This window comes from Aotus nancymaae, unplaced genomic scaffold (genome assembly GCF_030222135.1).
Source record: "Aotus nancymaae isolate 86718 unplaced genomic scaffold, 86718_ANA_hifiasm-v0.15.2.pri h1tg000069l, whole genome shotgun sequence".
Taxonomy (NCBI): Eukaryota; Metazoa; Chordata; class Mammalia; order Primates; family Aotidae; genus Aotus; species Aotus nancymaae.
In genome coordinates this window covers 2425001-2441180 of record NW_026988484.1, presented here as the reverse complement: position 1 = coordinate 2441180, position 16180 = coordinate 2425001, and the positions used below count along the sequence as shown (strand labels likewise).

General features: G+C 49.5%; 1 protein-coding gene, 1 long non-coding RNA gene and 1 other non-coding gene across 7 annotated transcripts in view; 2 read left to right on the top strand and 1 right to left on the bottom strand.

Annotated features, from left to right (window-relative positions):
* ZSCAN22 (zinc finger and SCAN domain containing 22) overlaps positions 1-16180 on the bottom strand; it is a 29980-nt gene that overhangs the window by 10985 nt on the left and 2815 nt on the right. Inside the window, exons 1-2 of one of the 3 annotated variants that reach the window (XM_012473144.2) lie at positions 8273-8303; positions 6242-6355 (exon numbers count right to left, since the gene is read on the bottom strand). The exons of 1 other annotated variant lie outside the window; for it this stretch is intronic. The gene's annotated coding sequence lies outside the window, so the exon portion shown is untranslated. Of the gene's footprint in view, positions 1-6241; positions 6356-8272; positions 8355-16180 lie in introns of those variants that run through there. One more of the 3 variants, XM_012473145.2, reaches the window with a different exon arrangement.
* TRNAF-GAA (transfer RNA phenylalanine (anticodon GAA)) lies at positions 5550-5622 on the top strand. The gene has a single exon. It is a non-coding gene; the product is annotated as a tRNA-Phe (tRNA).
* Positions 8472-12755, top strand: LOC105731421 (uncharacterized). 3 transcript variants are annotated; one of them, XR_010339085.1, is made up of 4 exons: positions 8472-8588; positions 10025-10235; positions 10582-10690; positions 10941-12755. It is a non-coding gene; the product is annotated as an uncharacterized LOC105731421 (long non-coding RNA). The 3 variants fall into 3 exon arrangements; XR_010339084.1 differs by having other exon boundaries at positions 10582-10776; XR_001110725.3 differs by lacking the exon at positions 10941-12755 and having other exon boundaries at positions 10582-10833.

Here is a 16180-nt window from a genome sequence, read left to right as displayed (position 1 = left end):
TTATTATTTGTTTTGAGACAGAGTCTTAGTTTGTCACCCAGGCTAGAGTGCAAAGGCACCATCTCGGCTCACTGCAACATTCATCACCCGGGTTCAAGTGATTCTTCTGCCTCAGCCTCCTGAGTAGCTAGAATTACAGATACCCACCACCATGCCCAGCTAATTTTTGTATTTTAATTTAATAAATAAATTAATTTTCTGAGACGGAGTTTGGCTCTTATCGGCCAGGCTGGAGTGCAATGGCACCATCTCGGTTCACTGCAACCTCCGCCTCCTGGGTTCAAGTGATTCTCCTGCCTCAGTCTCCTAAGCAGCTGGGATTACTGGCACCCACCACCACGCCCAGCTTTTTTATATTTAATAGAGACAGGGTTTCGCCATGTTAGCCAGACTGGTCTTAAACTCCTGAACTCAGGTGATTCGCCTGCCTCAGTATCCCAAAATGCTGGGATTACAGGTGTGAGGGATGGTGTCTGGCCCAATTTCTGTATTTTTAGTAGAGATGGGGTTTCACCATGTTGGCCAGGCTGGTCTTGAACTCCCGGCCTTAAGTGATCTGCCTCCCTCGGCCTTCCAAAGTGCTGGGATCACAGATGTGAGTCACCATGCCCGGCCTGAAGACTTTGAAATGGTAGGTTTTATGATAGGTGAATCATATCTCAATAAAGCTTTTAAAAAATAATGTCAGCTAGGCGCAGGGGCTCATGCCTGTAATCCCAGCACTTTGGGAGGCTGAGGCAGGCAGATCACAAGGTCAAGAGATTTAGACCATCCTGGCCAACATGATGAAACCCTATCTCTACTAAAAAGACAAAAAAATTAGCTGGGCGTGGTGGCACCTGCCTGTAGTCTCAGCTACTTGGGAGGCTGAGGCAGGAGAATCGCTTGAACCTGGGAGGTAGAGGTTGCAGTGAGCTGCGACTGTGCCACTTCACTCCAGCCTGGAGACAGAGTGAGATTCCATCTCAAAAACAATAATAATGTTGGCTGGCCACGATGGCTCACATCTGTAATCTCAGCACTCTGGGAAACTGAGGCAGGCAGCTCACAAGGTCAGGAGTTCAAGACGAGCCTGGCCAGCATGGTGAAACCCGATCTGTATTAAAAATACAAAAACCAGCCGGGCATGGTGGTGGACGCCTGGAATTCCAGCCACTTGGGATGCTGAGGCAGGAGAATTCCTTGAACCTGGGAGGCAGAGGTTACAGTGAGCAGAGATTGCACCACTGCATTCTAGCCTGGATGACACAGCAAGACTCTGTCTCAAAAACAAAATGTGTATTTGATAACTGTTGGGTGTTCCGTCCCTTATTTAAGTCGGACTTGTACACAAGACGCCTTATTAATAAGTGCCTGTGCTTCTACCCTGCTTCGTTTGCTCCTCACCACCTGAGGTGATGCACTGAGATGATTACTTGTTTATGATTTACCTGCCCTCATCGGAGTGTCAGCACATTAAGGGCAGAGGTTTCTGTTTAGCTCAGTGCTTGATCCCGGCGTCTACAGCATTACTGGGCACATACATCAATAATCATAGCCTTGTCTAACACACCCCCGTTCAGTGCCTACTCTATGCCCGGCACTGTATTAGGAATGCAAATACCAGGAAGACACGGGTCCTGTGCTCAGTGAGCTCGGTAGGAGGAGACAGACCAACACATGATAAGATAATCACGACGATGATACGGATGGGTACAGTGTGCAATAGGAAAATAAGACAATGGAACAGTCAATGGGAACCTAGTGGGTAACAGGCCACACCAGCCCTTTCCATCTGCTGTACTACTGAAGCCTTACCACCACCCTGTGAGGCAGAATGCCACTCCCATTTTCAAAGTGGGGGAAACTGAGCTGCCAGAGTCATCTGTGCAGTAGGAACAGAGCTAGGGTTTGAACTCGGGCTACCTGTGGTCTTTCCTCCACACTCAGAACAGCCTTTCCAACTCTAGAACTGTGGGCACTGAATACCGGTCAGGGCCAACAAAAAGCTACTTTCATGTACTACTGGTGAGGGCGATCAATCAGAACATCTTTGGCAAACAATTGGCGGTATGTTGTTAAGAGCTTTAAAATAGCCATACGCTCTGCCTCCATATTAACTCTGCTTCTCAGAATCTAGCCCCATTTTTAGATGGGGGGTCCTACTGACATTCAGAGGGGGACAATACTTTTTGAAATTAAAAAAATTAAAAAAAATTTTTTTGTAGAGACAAGGTGTCATTATGTTGCCCGGGCTGGTCTCAAACTCCTAGGCTCAAAGGATCCTCAGGTGATCCTCACCTCGATCTCCCAAAGTGTTGTGATTACAGGCATGAGCCATCACACTCTGCCAAAAAGTTCATGTTTTTAATGATATGACAAATTGCTTATGCTACAGTGTTAAGTAAAAGTCAGAATGGGCTGGGCATGGTGGCTCACACCTGTAATGCCAGCACTGTGGGAGGCCGAGACGGGCAGATCACGAAATCAGGAGTTCGAGACCAGCTTGGCCAACATGGTGAAGCCCTGTTTCTACTAAAAATACCAAAGTTAGTCGGGCATGGTGGTGGATACCTGTAATCCCAGCTACTCGGGAGGCTGAGGCAGAAGAATCGCTTGAACTCGGGAGGTGGAGGTTGCAGTGAGCTGAGATTGCGTCATTGCACCTCAGCCTGGGTGACAGAGTAAGACTCCATCTCAAAAAAAACCAAAAACATAAACAGGGCTGGGCACGGTGGCTCATGCCTGTAATCCAGCAGTTTGGGAGGCCGAGGCAGGTAAATCACGAGGTCAGGAGTTTGAGACCACCCTGGCCAATATGGTGAAACTCCATCTCTACTAAAAAAATACAAAAATTAGCTGGGCGTGGTGGCACGAGCCTGTAGTCCCAGCTACTTGGGAGGTTGAGGCAGGAAAATTGCTAGAACCCTGGAAGTGGAGGTTGCAGTGAGCCGAGATCATGCCACTGCACTCCAGTCTGGACGACAGGGCAAGACTCCATCTCATAAAAAAAAAAAAAGACTCAGAATGAAAAACTGTACAGAGAATTGACCTGTCTATGCTATTATATACCATTCCTCCCTCCCCTGAAAAAGGCATTAAAAACACTGGAAAGTATTAAGTTATCCTATACATGGTGGGTTCCTCTGAGGCTGAGGGGCTTTGAAGTCCCCCTCCTTTTTCTACTTAAAAAAAAAAGTAAGTGTGTGTGTGTATATAATTAACATACCATAAAATTTACCCTTTCAGTGGTTTTACTACATTCACAAGGTTGTACAGCTATCACCGAAATCTAATTCCAGACAATTTTCATCACCCTAAAATGAAACCTGTTAGAAGTCACTCCTCATTTCCCTTCCTCCCAGCCCCCGCCTGCTACTAATATACTTCTGTGGCTATTGATTTGTCTATTCCTGGCATTTCATATAAATAGTATCATAAAATATATTATCTTTTGTGTCTGGCTTCTTTCACTGAGTATTTTAGGTTCATTAAAAAATATTTTAATGGGTTAGCCGTGGTGGCTCACGCCTGTAATCCCAGGACTTTGGGAGGACAAAGTTGGGGTGGATTACTTGAGGACAGGAGTTCAAGACCAGCTTGGCCAACACCACAAAACTCTATCTCCAATAAAAATGCAAAAATAGTTGGGTTTTGTGGCAGGCACCTGTAGTCCCAGCTACTGGGGAGGCTGAGGCATGAGAATTGCTTGAACCCAGGAGGCAGTGGTTGCAGTAAGCCGAGATTGTGCCACTGCACTCTAGTGTCGGCGACAGAGTGAGATACTGTCTCAAAAAAAAAAAGAAAAAAGGAAAAAAAGAAAACATGTTAATGAACCTTAATTAACCTTAAAATGTTCATTAAAGGCTGGGCATGGTGGCTCATGCCTGTAATCCCAGCACTTTGGGATGCTGAGACGGGCGGATCACCTGAGGTTGGAAGTTCAAGACCAGCCTGACCAACATGGAGAAACCCTGTCTCTACTAAAAACAAAAAATTAGCTAGGTGTGGTGGCCTATGCCTGTAAGCCCAGCTACTCAGAAGGCTGAGGCAGGGGAATTGCTTGAACCCAGGAGGCGGAGGTTGCGGTGAGTCAAGATCACGCCATTGCACTCCAGCCTGGGTAACAAGAGCGAAACTCTGTCTCAATTAAAAAAAAAAAAGTTCATTAAAATTATCATTCCTGCTACCCTTGCTCTTCCTCCCACTCCCACAAGTGATGCCCTACATCCGTGGGTGAGCATGCTCAGCCTTTCCTGGTCATTCCATTTGTTTAATGGCTGTTTATGGTACACCCGCTGTAGGGCACGTCCTGTGTACTGTGGCTCCAGGAGAGCACAGCCTCTCTGAGGAAACAGTACAGTGCTAGCCAAGAGTTATCCAGGGCGCTCTGGGAAGACGACTGAGCCTACTACCCGGTATCTGGGATGACACCTGAAGAAAGTGGCAGCTAAGATGAGGCATGTTGCATCAGTACTTCATTCCTTTTCAGAACTAAGTAATATTTCATTGTACAGTTATGCTACATATTGTTAATCTATTCATCAATTGATGGACATTTGGTTGTTTCTACTTTTTGGCTGTTATGAAAATTGCTGCTATCGATATTAGTGTACAGGTTTTTGTATGGGCAAATGTTTTCTTTTTTGTTGGGGGCAGAGTTTTGCTCTTGTTGCCCAGGCTAGAGTTCAATGGTGCGATCTCATCTCACTGCAACCTCTGCCTCTTGGGTTCAAGTGATTTTCCTCCCTCAGCCTCCTGAGTGACTGGGATTACAGGCCTGTGCCACTATGCCCAGCTAATTTAGTAGAGATGAGGTTTCACCATGTTGATCACACCGGTTTTGCACTCCCGACCTCAGGTGATCCGCCTCAGCCTCCCAAAGTGCTGGGATTACAGGCGTGAGCCACCACACCTGGCCTGGGCAAATGTTTTCAATTTTCCTAACATATACGCCTAGGAGTGGAATTCCTGGATGATACAATAACTCTGTGCTGAACTTTTTTTTTTAGATGAAGCCTCGCTCTGTAGCCCAGGCTGGACTGCAATGGCGCTATCTCAGCTCACTGCAACTTCCGCCACTAGGGTTCAAACAAGTCTCCTGCCTCAGCCTCCTGAATAGCTGGGTTTATAGGCGTGCGCTGCCATGCCCAGCTAATTTTTGTATTTTTAGCAGAGGTGGGGTTTCACCATGTTGGCCAGGCTGGTCTCAAACTCCTGACCTCATGTGAGCCACCTGCCTCGGCCTCCCAGAGTGCTGGGATTACAGGCGTGAGCCTTGCATTTAGCTATGCTTAACTTTTTAAGAAACTACCAGGCTGTTTTCCAAATTGGCTGCATCATTTTGCATTCCCACCAGCTGTGGATGAGGGTTCCAATTTCTCCACATCCTTACCAGGGTATTTTATACTACGGTAGTTCCCCCTTATCTGCAGGGGATGCGTTCCAAGACTCCCCAGTGGATGCCTGAAACCACAGAGAGTACTGAATCTTACATACACTCTATTTTTTTATACATATATACACATGATAAAGTTTGTAAGTTAGGCATAAGAAAATAACAAATAATAGCTGAAATAGCTCAGTTGGGAGAGCATTAGACTGAAGATCTAAAGGTCCCTGGTTTGATCCCGAGTTTCTGCAGGTGTTTTCTGAGCTCTGCCTAATTATTACTCCCTGATACAACACTTGCACGTGAATCCCAGAAGCGTATATATCTCCAATTTTTACCAGCCGGGCATGGTGGCTCACGCCTGTAATCCCAGCACTTTGGGAGGCCGAGGCGGGCAGATCACTTGAGGTCAGGAGTTCGAGACTAGCTTGGCCAACACAGTGACACCCCCGTCTCTACTAAAAATACAAAACTTAGCTGGGCGTGATGGCAGACGCCTGTAATCCCAGCTAATGGAGAGATTGAGGCAGGAGAATCGCTTGAACCTGGGAGACAGAGGTTGCAGTGAGCCAAGATCGCGCCACTGCACTCCAGCCTGGGCGACAGAGCAAGACTCCATCTCAAAGAAAAAAAAAATCTAATAAAACAAGACCACAACCCTGAAACCTTTTGGTGAGAGCTGGTGACCTCTGGCAAAGCTGTGTTCAGGCCCCTTCACTGCACTGTAAACTTCTCTTGGATCTCTCATGGCCTTCCTATTACCCCCTTGTTTCCCCTGCTGTTCTTTAGTTCTGAAGTCCCTCTCTGATTGATTCCTCTGGGCTAAGCCTCATCTTTGCCACCACTTTCTTCAGGTGTCATCCCAGATACCTGGTAGTAGGCTAAGTCCTCTTCCCAGAGTGCCCTGGGTAACTCTTCGCTAGTTCTGAACTGCTTCCTCACAGAGGCCACGTCGTCCTGGAGCCATAGTACACGAGACTTGCCCTATAGCAGGTGCACAATAAACAGGCATTAAGCAAATGGAATAACCAGGAAAGGCTGGGCACAGTCACCCACAAATGTAGGGAACCATTTGGGGCGGGGAGGGGAAGAAGGAGTAAGGGTAGCAGGGATGAGGACAGATGCAGCAACAGCTCCCAAGCTCTCTTTTCTGCCCCTGGAACACCTGTTCTGGAGAAATCCCTCACGACAGTCTCCGAAATACATTTCTGTGAACCTTCCTCAGCCTCCTCAGCCAACCTCAATTCCTATCAGGTGAGGTTCCTCATCCACAGCTGTTTAAGCAACCAAAGAGGGTGCTTCTTTCATTTCTCACACCTGGCTTATACCAAGCCTGATAATGGTACCTACCTCAGAGGGTTGCTATGAGATCATGTGAGGCGATTTATTACCAGTGTCCAGCACAGGCCTGGTGCACAGTAAATGTGCAGTAAAATGTATGGATTTCATAGCCCCCTGCTACACTTAAACACACACTGGAGGACATATCTATAAGACCAGTTGAGTGACCACTAGTCACCCAATTTCAGCTGCAGACATGGCAAAGCACAAATCCTCTCTCAAATGCTTGGTAAACTGTGTGTGGATCACCCAAGTTTTAGTCTCCCTGAAAAAAATCTCAGTCAATTACATATTAACACATATTATCTCAGGTACAATCTGTCAGTCATAGCCCTCAAAATATCACATACAGGAAATATCTCAATGTCATCTATAATCGTTGAGATGATTGGCCCAGCAGGGCATGCTGGCTCATGCCTATAATCTCAGCACTTTGGGAGGCTGAGGCAGGTGGATCACCTCAGGTAAGGAGTTCGGGACCAACCTGACCAACATGGTGAAACCCTGTCTCTACTAAAAATACAAAAAGTAGCTGGGCATGGTGGTGGGCTCCTGTAGTCCCAGCTACTGGGGAGGCTGAGGCAGGAGAATCGATTGAACCCGGGAGGTGGAGATTGCACTCCAGCCTGGGCGACAGAGCGAGACTCCGTCTCAAAAATAAATAAATACAGCCGGGCGCGGTGGCTCACGCCTGTAATCCCAGCACTTTGGGAGGCCGAGGCGGGTGGATCACCAGGTCAAGACATCGAGACCATACTGGTCAACATGGTGAAACCCCGTCTCTACTAAAAATACAAAAAAATTAGCTGGGCACGGTGGCGCGTGCCTGTAATCCCAGCTACTCGGGAGGCTGAGGCAGGAGAATTGCCTGAACCCAGGAGGCGGTGGTTGCGGTGGCGCCATTGCACTCCAGCCTGGGTAACAAGAGCGAAACTCCGTCTCTAAATAAACAAATACCAGCATTTCCATCACACAGTATTATTCTGATCACATTCATAATCTTAGTCACCATCTCAAGGACACTTAAAGAGTATCAGGCACACACACCCTCTCACAGTATCACACAACCCACCTACAAAGTCTCAAACGGCAACCGTTTCTGTCAGTCACACACTCCAGGGTGAGACACTCAACCTATCAGAATCCCACAGTCCCAACCCGTCAGATACGCACACCCAAGAGGCGTCAGACACAGAACGCCCGTCGGACACACGGAACGGGGTCCGTCCCACACGTCCCAGTCCACTGGTCCCACATTTTATCCGTCCGCTCGCTCCACACTCGGTCCGTCGGTCTGTTCCGCACTCAGTGTGTCAGTCCGTCCGTCCCACGTTCGGTCCGTGAGTCCGTCCACACCAGGACCGTCAGTCCGTCACATAATCTACGCGTGTGTCCGGCACTCGCAGTCCGTCTGCTCACGGCCCCTAGTTAGCCTCTCACTCTCTCTCCGCCGGGCGGTCCCCGGCATCTTGCTCCGGCCGCCCCCGACGTTCGCGGCTTCTGGACCTGCTGTGCTCCCCTCCGGTCTGGACCAGGACGGAGGACACCCCCGAAACCCACCTCACCAGCACAGCCGGCGGACCCTTCGGGAGGCGCCGGCAGCGACGAGCCAACTTGCTCGCCCGCCGACCCGGAGCACAGCTCCCAGCACGCCCCAGGGGCCCGTGCCCGCCGGGACTACAACTCCCGGCGTGCTCCGGGAACTCAGGCGTACCCAGGCGCGGCGCCTGCTGGGAATTGTAGTTGCTGTTGGTTTGCACGCGGGCCAAGGAATTCCAGCCGGGCCTTTGTGGGACTGGGGTGGTGGTGAATGGGAGAGAAGCAGGGGATGCGCGGAAGGCAAGACGCAGAGGTTTCGGAAGTGTTAAGGCTGGGGGTGAGTGAGGGTCCCCGTGTGGGGGCTGAGGGTGGGTGAGGGTCCCCGTGTGGGGGCTGAGGGTGAATGAGGGTCCCCGTGTGGGGGCTGAGGGTGAATGAGGGTCCCCGTGTGGGGGCTGAGGGTGGGTGAGGGTCCCCGTGTGGGGGCTGAGGGTGGGTGAGGGTCCCCGTGTGGGGGTTGAGGGTGGGTGAGGGTCCCCGTGTGAGGGCTGAGGGTGAATGAGGGTCCCCGTGTGGGGGCTGAGGGTGGGTGAGGGTCCCCGTGTGAGGGCTGAGGGTGGGTGAGGGTCCCCGTGTGGGGGCTGAGGGTGGGTGAGGGTCCCCGTGTGAGGGCTGAGGGTGGGTGAGGGTCCCCGTGTGAGGGCTGAGGGTGAATGAGGGTCCCTGTGTGGGGGCTGAGGGTGAATGAGGGTCCCTGTGTGGGGGCTGAGGGTGTCTGTGTGAGGGGTGAGGGCTGAGGGTGAGGCAGGGAAATAGGGTCTGGAGGCAGGAAACCTAAGAACTTCCTAGAAGTAAATCAAATGGAAACTTCGGCTATGACAGGAAACATCCTCTCCATTTACACAGGGGTACGCTGAGTAAATAACTTTGTAACTACCTCATCCTCTTCGCATACTTAGGGCGTAGGGCGTATACCACGTAACCAAAGGAAACGTCTAGAGGGTATTTTAACCACAGACAATGCTGTAACGAGGCTCCTGAGCCCCATGCTCGGCCTGCTCCTACACTGTGAACTTTCATTTTTAATAAACCTCTGCTTTTGTGGCTTCATTCTTTCCTTGCTTTGTGCGTTTTGTCCAATTCTTTGTTGGAGACGCCGAGAGCCTGGGCACCCCCCCCAGTAACAAGGGTACCTGGGCGAAGGGTGAGGGTGCCTGAGGGGTTGGGGGTGTGAGTATTGAAGGTATCTTGGTGAGAGGTGAGAGGTGTGGTTGCCTGTGTCAGGGTGTGTATTGAGTGTAGCTATGTGTGGTTCGCTGTGACCACATGTAATAGTTTTTATAAATATGTATCTTTTTTACTGAATTTGAGCTGGGCGTCTGTCTGCATGTCTAACTGTGACCAGGTTTGTGGGTTGTTGTGTGCGTGACCTGTGAGTTGTCATATGTGATAATCATGCAACTGTTTGCCTGCAGCAGGTTAATTGTGTCTGTGAGACAGATTCTTAGAGGTATGGGGTGGACCTGCCACAGTACAAGGGCCCTAGACTGTGTGATGTTGTTAGGGTGACTGAATAGTGGTATGATTGTGTGATTCAGTGTCTTCTCTGTGTGTACGTGTGAAAGACACTGAGCAGGAGACTCTGGCTTGGGGCCTGACACATGGAGGCTGGCGGCCCAGTTGGCCTTGTTGAGGCGGGGTATCTATGATTGCTTGCTGGTGCTGGTGGTGGTCGCTGGCCCAGCCTGTGCTCACATCCCCTATTGTTCTCAGACTTTCCTTGCAGATTGTGTAAGGTCTGTTCTCGCCGAGGACGAAACGAAGAAACTGAGGCCAGCACGAAAATAATCGAACGCAAGGGGTTTTATTCAGCCTCCCGGACGAGGTTCTACAGCCCAACAGGAGGGACTGGAGAAGTCGGGCAGACTCCTCTCAGGCACGGGGTTTTATAGGGAGTGGAGGCGTCCGATTGGCTGTGGCCAAGGTGAGTGGGACAAAATGGAGGGGAGTGGGACCCGGATGAAACAAAATGGAGGGGAGCAGGACCCGGATGGTGGGGAGTGGGGCCCAGATAGGACAAAATAGTAGGCAGGGAGTGGAGCCTGGATGGGACAAAATGGTATCAGGTAAGTCCTGATGGGGTTTTTTCCCCGGGCTCCCGGCGAGGCGGGGGAGGGGGGGGGGTAGGAGGCGTGTCTGAGCTCCCGGCAAGGGAAGGAGGCGTGTCCGAACGCCCCACGAGGGGAGGGGGCGTGTCCGAACGCCCCGGGACGCAGCCAACCTTAGATTGCTAGCAGCTGGAATGAGCATCTGTTCTTCTCCTTCCACAGATAAATACTGAGCACCCACTACAGCCAGCACCACTGCAGACTGGCCACTGCAGTGATGATAACCTGACTGCCTTTGTGGAGCTGATGTTACTGTGTGGGGAGGCAGATGGTAAACAAACAAGTCATTTTTCTGAGGAGTTGGTATTTAAGCTGAGGCCTGAATAGAGGGAAGAACTCAGGAAGAGTGAGTTCAAGGTAGATGGAACACAAATGCCCACATCGGGAGGTGGCATGGATGAGGAAGACTGCCTGGGGTGGATCAAGGGAGGAGATGGGTGGGGACAAGGACAGAATGGGGAGGGCTGTGGGGGCAGATCTTGAAGGGCTTATGAGCCACATATGGACTTTATTTTTTGTAGAGACGGCATCTCACTATGTTGCCTAGGCTCCTTTTGAACTCAGCCTCAAGCAATCGTCCTGCCTCAGCCTGTCAAAGTGTTGAGATTACAGGCGTGAGCCACCACACTTGGCTCACATACAGAATTTGACTTCTACCTTGAGAGAAGTGGGAGCCATGGGATGCCTTTGAACAGAGGAGGACTAAGCTGTGACTTAGCTCTTCATAGGAAATCTCTGGCTGCTGCAGAGGACTGTGAAGATTAGAGTGGAGTCAGAGAGACCAAGGATGCAACCTGAGGCAGGCAGGTCAGACAGGGTGGTGGTGGCAGAGATGCTGATGAATAGTCAGATCTGCATCTGTTTTGAAGGGGTATCGGGGGTATCCAATCTTTTAGCTTCCCTGGGCCACTGGAAGAATTGTCTTGGGCCACACATAAAATACACTAACAATGCAGGGCGTGGTGGCTCATGCCTGTAATCCAAGCACTTTGGAGGCCTAGGCAGGCGGATCACCTGAGGTTGGGAGTTCAAGACCAGCCTGGCCAACATGGTGAAACCCTGTCTTTAAAAATAAAATAAAATACAGTAACGATTGCTGTAGTTTATTAAAAATAACAAAAAAACCTCATGTTTTAAGAAAGTTTAGGAATTTGTGTTGGGCTGCATTCAAAGCTGTCCTGGGCCACATACAGCCCATGGGCTGTGGGTTGGACAAATCTGGTATAGATGACAGGGTTGATGGGTTGAACTAGTGTCCGGGGGTGATCACGGCTGACCCAGGTGCCTGATAGTGCCCTCTGACTATGGGTGGGGGAAGGTGTATTAGTTTGCTGCGACTGCCATAACAAAATACCACAGATTTGGTGGCTTAAACGATTTAAGTTTAGTTTCTGACAGATCTGGAGGCTGGAAGTCCCACAATCAAGGTGTCAGCAGGTTTGGCTGGTTTCTCTGTGGCCTCTCTCTTTGGCTTGCAGATGTGTCCTCACATGGCATTTCCTCTGTTTGCACAGGCCGCTGGTGTCTCTCTCTCTTCTTACAAAGACGCCAGTCATGTTAGGTTAGGACCCATCCATATCTTCTTTAACCTTAATTTCTTATTTAAAGGTCTTTAAATACAGTCATATTCTGAGGTGAACTGGGGGTTAGGATTTCAACGTATGAATTTTGGGGGACACAATTTTCCCTAACGGGGGGAAAAGGGCAGTGGCATCAGTGTGGGGATACTTAGATCCCTTTTTGGGGAGACTCTTAAGGAAGAGATGAGAGAGATAGGGTAGCAGCTGGAGGGGACTCCGGTGCCAGGGAGAGAAAGAAGAGCCCTGGTTGACAGTTAATGGGTACAGGGTGACTTGGAAAACCAGTGGAATCTCTCCACACTGGCTTCCTTCCTGCCTAGATTGTGAGTCTATGCTTTTAGGCCTGAGAGGGGTCCTGCCCTTTTCATAGCTGAGGACAGGGTATCCTTGATGCCTCACACAGGGCTAGGTACTAAGAGTTGGCTGAGCCGGGTGCGGTGGCTCACACCTGTAATCCTAGCACTTTGGGAGGCCGAGGCGGGCGGATCACAAGGTCAAGAGATCAAGACCATCCTGGCCAACGTGGTGAAACCCTGTCTCTACTAAAAATAGAAAAATTAGCTGGGCATGGTCGCGCTTGCCTGTGGTCCCAGCTACTTCGGAGGCTGTGGCGGAAGAATCGCTTGAACCCAGGAGGTAGAGGTTGCAGTGAGCCGAGATTGCGCCACTGCATTCCAGCCTGGTGACAGAGCAAGACTCTGTCTCAAAAAAAAAAGAAAAAAAAAAAAAGAGCTGGCTGAGAAATGACTGAATGAATGACAGAACAATGTTCCCTTGCCTGTAGCTTCTCAGCTAGATTCTTCCCATTCATCTCCTGTACCCACCACGGCACCTGTAGTCCACACCCCAGAATCTGGAAGGCTGTTTCCCTTGGTCACCCCTTTTGTGCTTGTGCTCTGTTCAATCTGCCCTCAGGCCTCTGGACTCTCCTGAGTAGACTCTCCTCCCTCCCTCTTTCTCCCTTTGTCTCTTTCTTATCCTCTCCCCAAATTTCAAACCTTATCTTTTTCAGGGAGTATTCACTTTAATTTGGCAATTGTGTCACCTATTGTTCAGTAGCAAACAGCTACAACAGCTCTGTGGCTCACAGCAAAAAAAAAAACAACTGCTTATTTTTGTCATGTGTCTGAGGGTTGGCTGATCTAGGCTGGGCTCAGCTGGGCTTGGCTCTAAGCTGCAGTCTGGGTCCAGGTCTGCTGCATTTGTCTTTCAGGGCTCACAGGAAAAATTCACCTCATCCTGATGGCAGAGACGCAGCAGGCTTTAGGCCTGGACTCTCCTCTTCCACTCAGATTGTGCTGGCCAAGCCGAGTCACAGGGCCCACCTAAACTCAAGGACTGGGTAGGGACATCCATGCTGCCTTTGTTGGGAAGGACCATAAATATGGCCATGGTGTACATAGGAATGGTGAAGAATTGAGCTAGTAATTCAGTCTACTACAATAATCCTTTTGGTTTCTTTCCATGCAGAAAGCCAACAATGTGATCCTGGTTTCTTTTAGTTCAAGGAAAGTGATCATTCTAAGAGTGTCTTTGTTTACCTGAGGAGCTTGGGCCATGCCAAGTATTTGTCAACAGTGTGATTTATGGTGTGGAACCTTGGGCCACACTGTAACAGTCTGACCACTGGGCGGGTGGCGGGGGCGGTAAGGCTAAGTGACTGAAGTCAGCTGAGTACTCCATGCCCACATGATCATCCCCTAGTAAATGTCCTGAACACCAAGGCTTGGGTGAGCTTCCTTGGTTGGTGTGAAGTGTTATGTACTAAGGAAGCTTGTTAGAGCCTCAGTGCTCAGGGTTTTATTAAGGGTTGGTCACATAGGCACCCTCTGCCTGGCACGTACCGAAATTTCAGACTCCCACAAGGAAGGAAGGAAAGAAGTTGTTTTACATGAACCACACAGTTTGTACAACACACAGAATACAGGCCTGGCTCATCCATTAGGGAATTGTGGGAACCCTTCCTGAACTCCAAGTTCCCAAATGCCAGCCAAGGGCCAGTCCTGCACCAGGCCTTTCCAGGAATGACAGCCCGAGGTTTGCTGTGTTCACCTTCTCTGTACAGTGGTGAAGAGAGGGGATGGAAGGGAGCACAGAAAGGCACAGGCCACGGTTTCAGAGAGCCAACTCACCTGTTGGCCATCACTGTGGTGTTTCACCATCTCCTCACTGGAACACAGCCTGACTCAGCAAACATGCACCCACTATTTGCAGATGCTCACACCACACCTCAGAAAACAAGATATTTTATAGGGCCCTGGGCCTAAAGAAAGGTAAGCAATGTGCCCATTATCTTCTAGCTAATAAGTAATGGTGGTATTTGTCTAAGACATGAGGCCCTGTGTGGTAGGCTGGGAAAAAATGGCTCCCTAAAGATATAGTAATTAGCTAATTCTCAGAACATAACTTTATTAATTTGCTAGGGTTGCTATAACTAAGTGCCACAAACTGGATGGCTTAAAATACACAGAAATGTATTATCTCACAGTTCTGGAAGCCAGAAGTCTGAAATCAAAGTGACAGCAGAGTGGATCTTTCTGGAGGCTCTGAGAGAGAAAGCACCCTATGCCACCCCCCTAGCTAATGGTGGGTCCCAGCAATCTGTGGCCTTCCTTGGCTAATGCACGCATCACTCCAATCTCTGCCTGTCTTCACACGGCCTTCTTTCTATGTGTCTCTATTCTGTCTCTTATGAGGCCATCAGTCATGGAATTTTGGGTATACCCTAAATCCAGGATGATTCTTCTTGAGATCCCTAATTACATCTGCAAAGACCCGATTTCCAAATAAGTTCGTGTTCTAAAATTCAAGTGGAGCCAGGTGCTGTGGTTCACGCCTGTAATCTCAGCATTTTGGAAGGCCGAGGTGGGAGGATCACTTGAGCCCAGGAGTTTGAGATCAGCCAGAGTAAAATATTGGGACCCTGTCTCTACAAAAAAAAAAAATAGGCCGGGCACGGTGGTTCACGCCTATAATCCCAGCACTTTGGGAGGCCGAGGCGGGTGGATCACGAGGTCAAGAGATCGAGACCATCCTGGTCAACATGGTGAAACCCTGTCTCTATTAAAAATACAAAAAATTAGCTGGGCATGGTGGTGTGTGCCTGTAATCCCAGCTACTCAGGATGCTGAGGCAGGAGAATTGCCTGAACCCAGGAGGCGGAGGTTGCGGTGAGCCGAGATCGCGCCATTGCACTCCAGCCTGGGTAACAAGAGCGAAACTCTGTCTCAAAAAAAAAAAAAAAGAGCAGGGCATGGTGGCATGTGCCTGTAGTCCCAGATACTGGGGAGGCTGAGGGGGAAGGATAACTTGAGTGGAGGAGGTGAAGGCTGCAGTAAGCTATAATTGCCATTGCACTCCAGCCTGGGTGACAGGGGAAGACTCTGACTCAAAATAATAATAATTTAATTCAGGTGAACTTGAAGTTTTTTGGGTGATACTATTTAACCCATTACAATTACCTTATATGGTAAAGGACTGGTGGTTACCTTACATGGCATAAAAATGTGATTTAAGTAAACGGATATTGAGAAGGTAAGCTTATTCTGGATTATTTGGGTGGGCCCTATATGTAGTCACACGTACCTTTTCTTTTTCTTTTTTGTTTTTGAGACAGAGTGTCACTCTGTTGCCCAGGCTGGCATGTAGTGCAGCAATCTCGGCTCACCAAAACCTCCGCCTCCCGGGTTTGAGTGATTCTCCTGCCTCAGCCTCCCAAGTAGCTGGGACTACAGATGCAGGCTACCACACCTGGCTAATTTTTGTATTTTTAGTAGAGATGGGGTTTCACTATGTTGGCCACGCTGGTCTCCAACTCCAGACTCATGATCCACCAGCCTCGGCCTCCCAAAGTGCTGGGACTTCAGGCCTGAGCCACCATGTTTGGCCACATGTACTCTTCTAAAAGAGAAGCAGAGAATTTTGAGACACACAGAAAAAAGACAGCAATATGAAGATGGAAGCAAACATTGGAGTGACGCAGCCTCAACCCCAGGGATGGCAGCAGCCAAAAGAAGCAGGAAGAAAAAATTTGCAGGTAAAGTGTGGTCTTGCCAACAACTTTATTTCAGCTTAGCTGTAACAATTTCGGACTTTTGGGCCGGGCTCAATGGCTCGTGCCTAATCCCAGCACTTTGGGAGGCCAAGACGGGTGGATCACCAGAGGTCAGAAGTTTGAAACC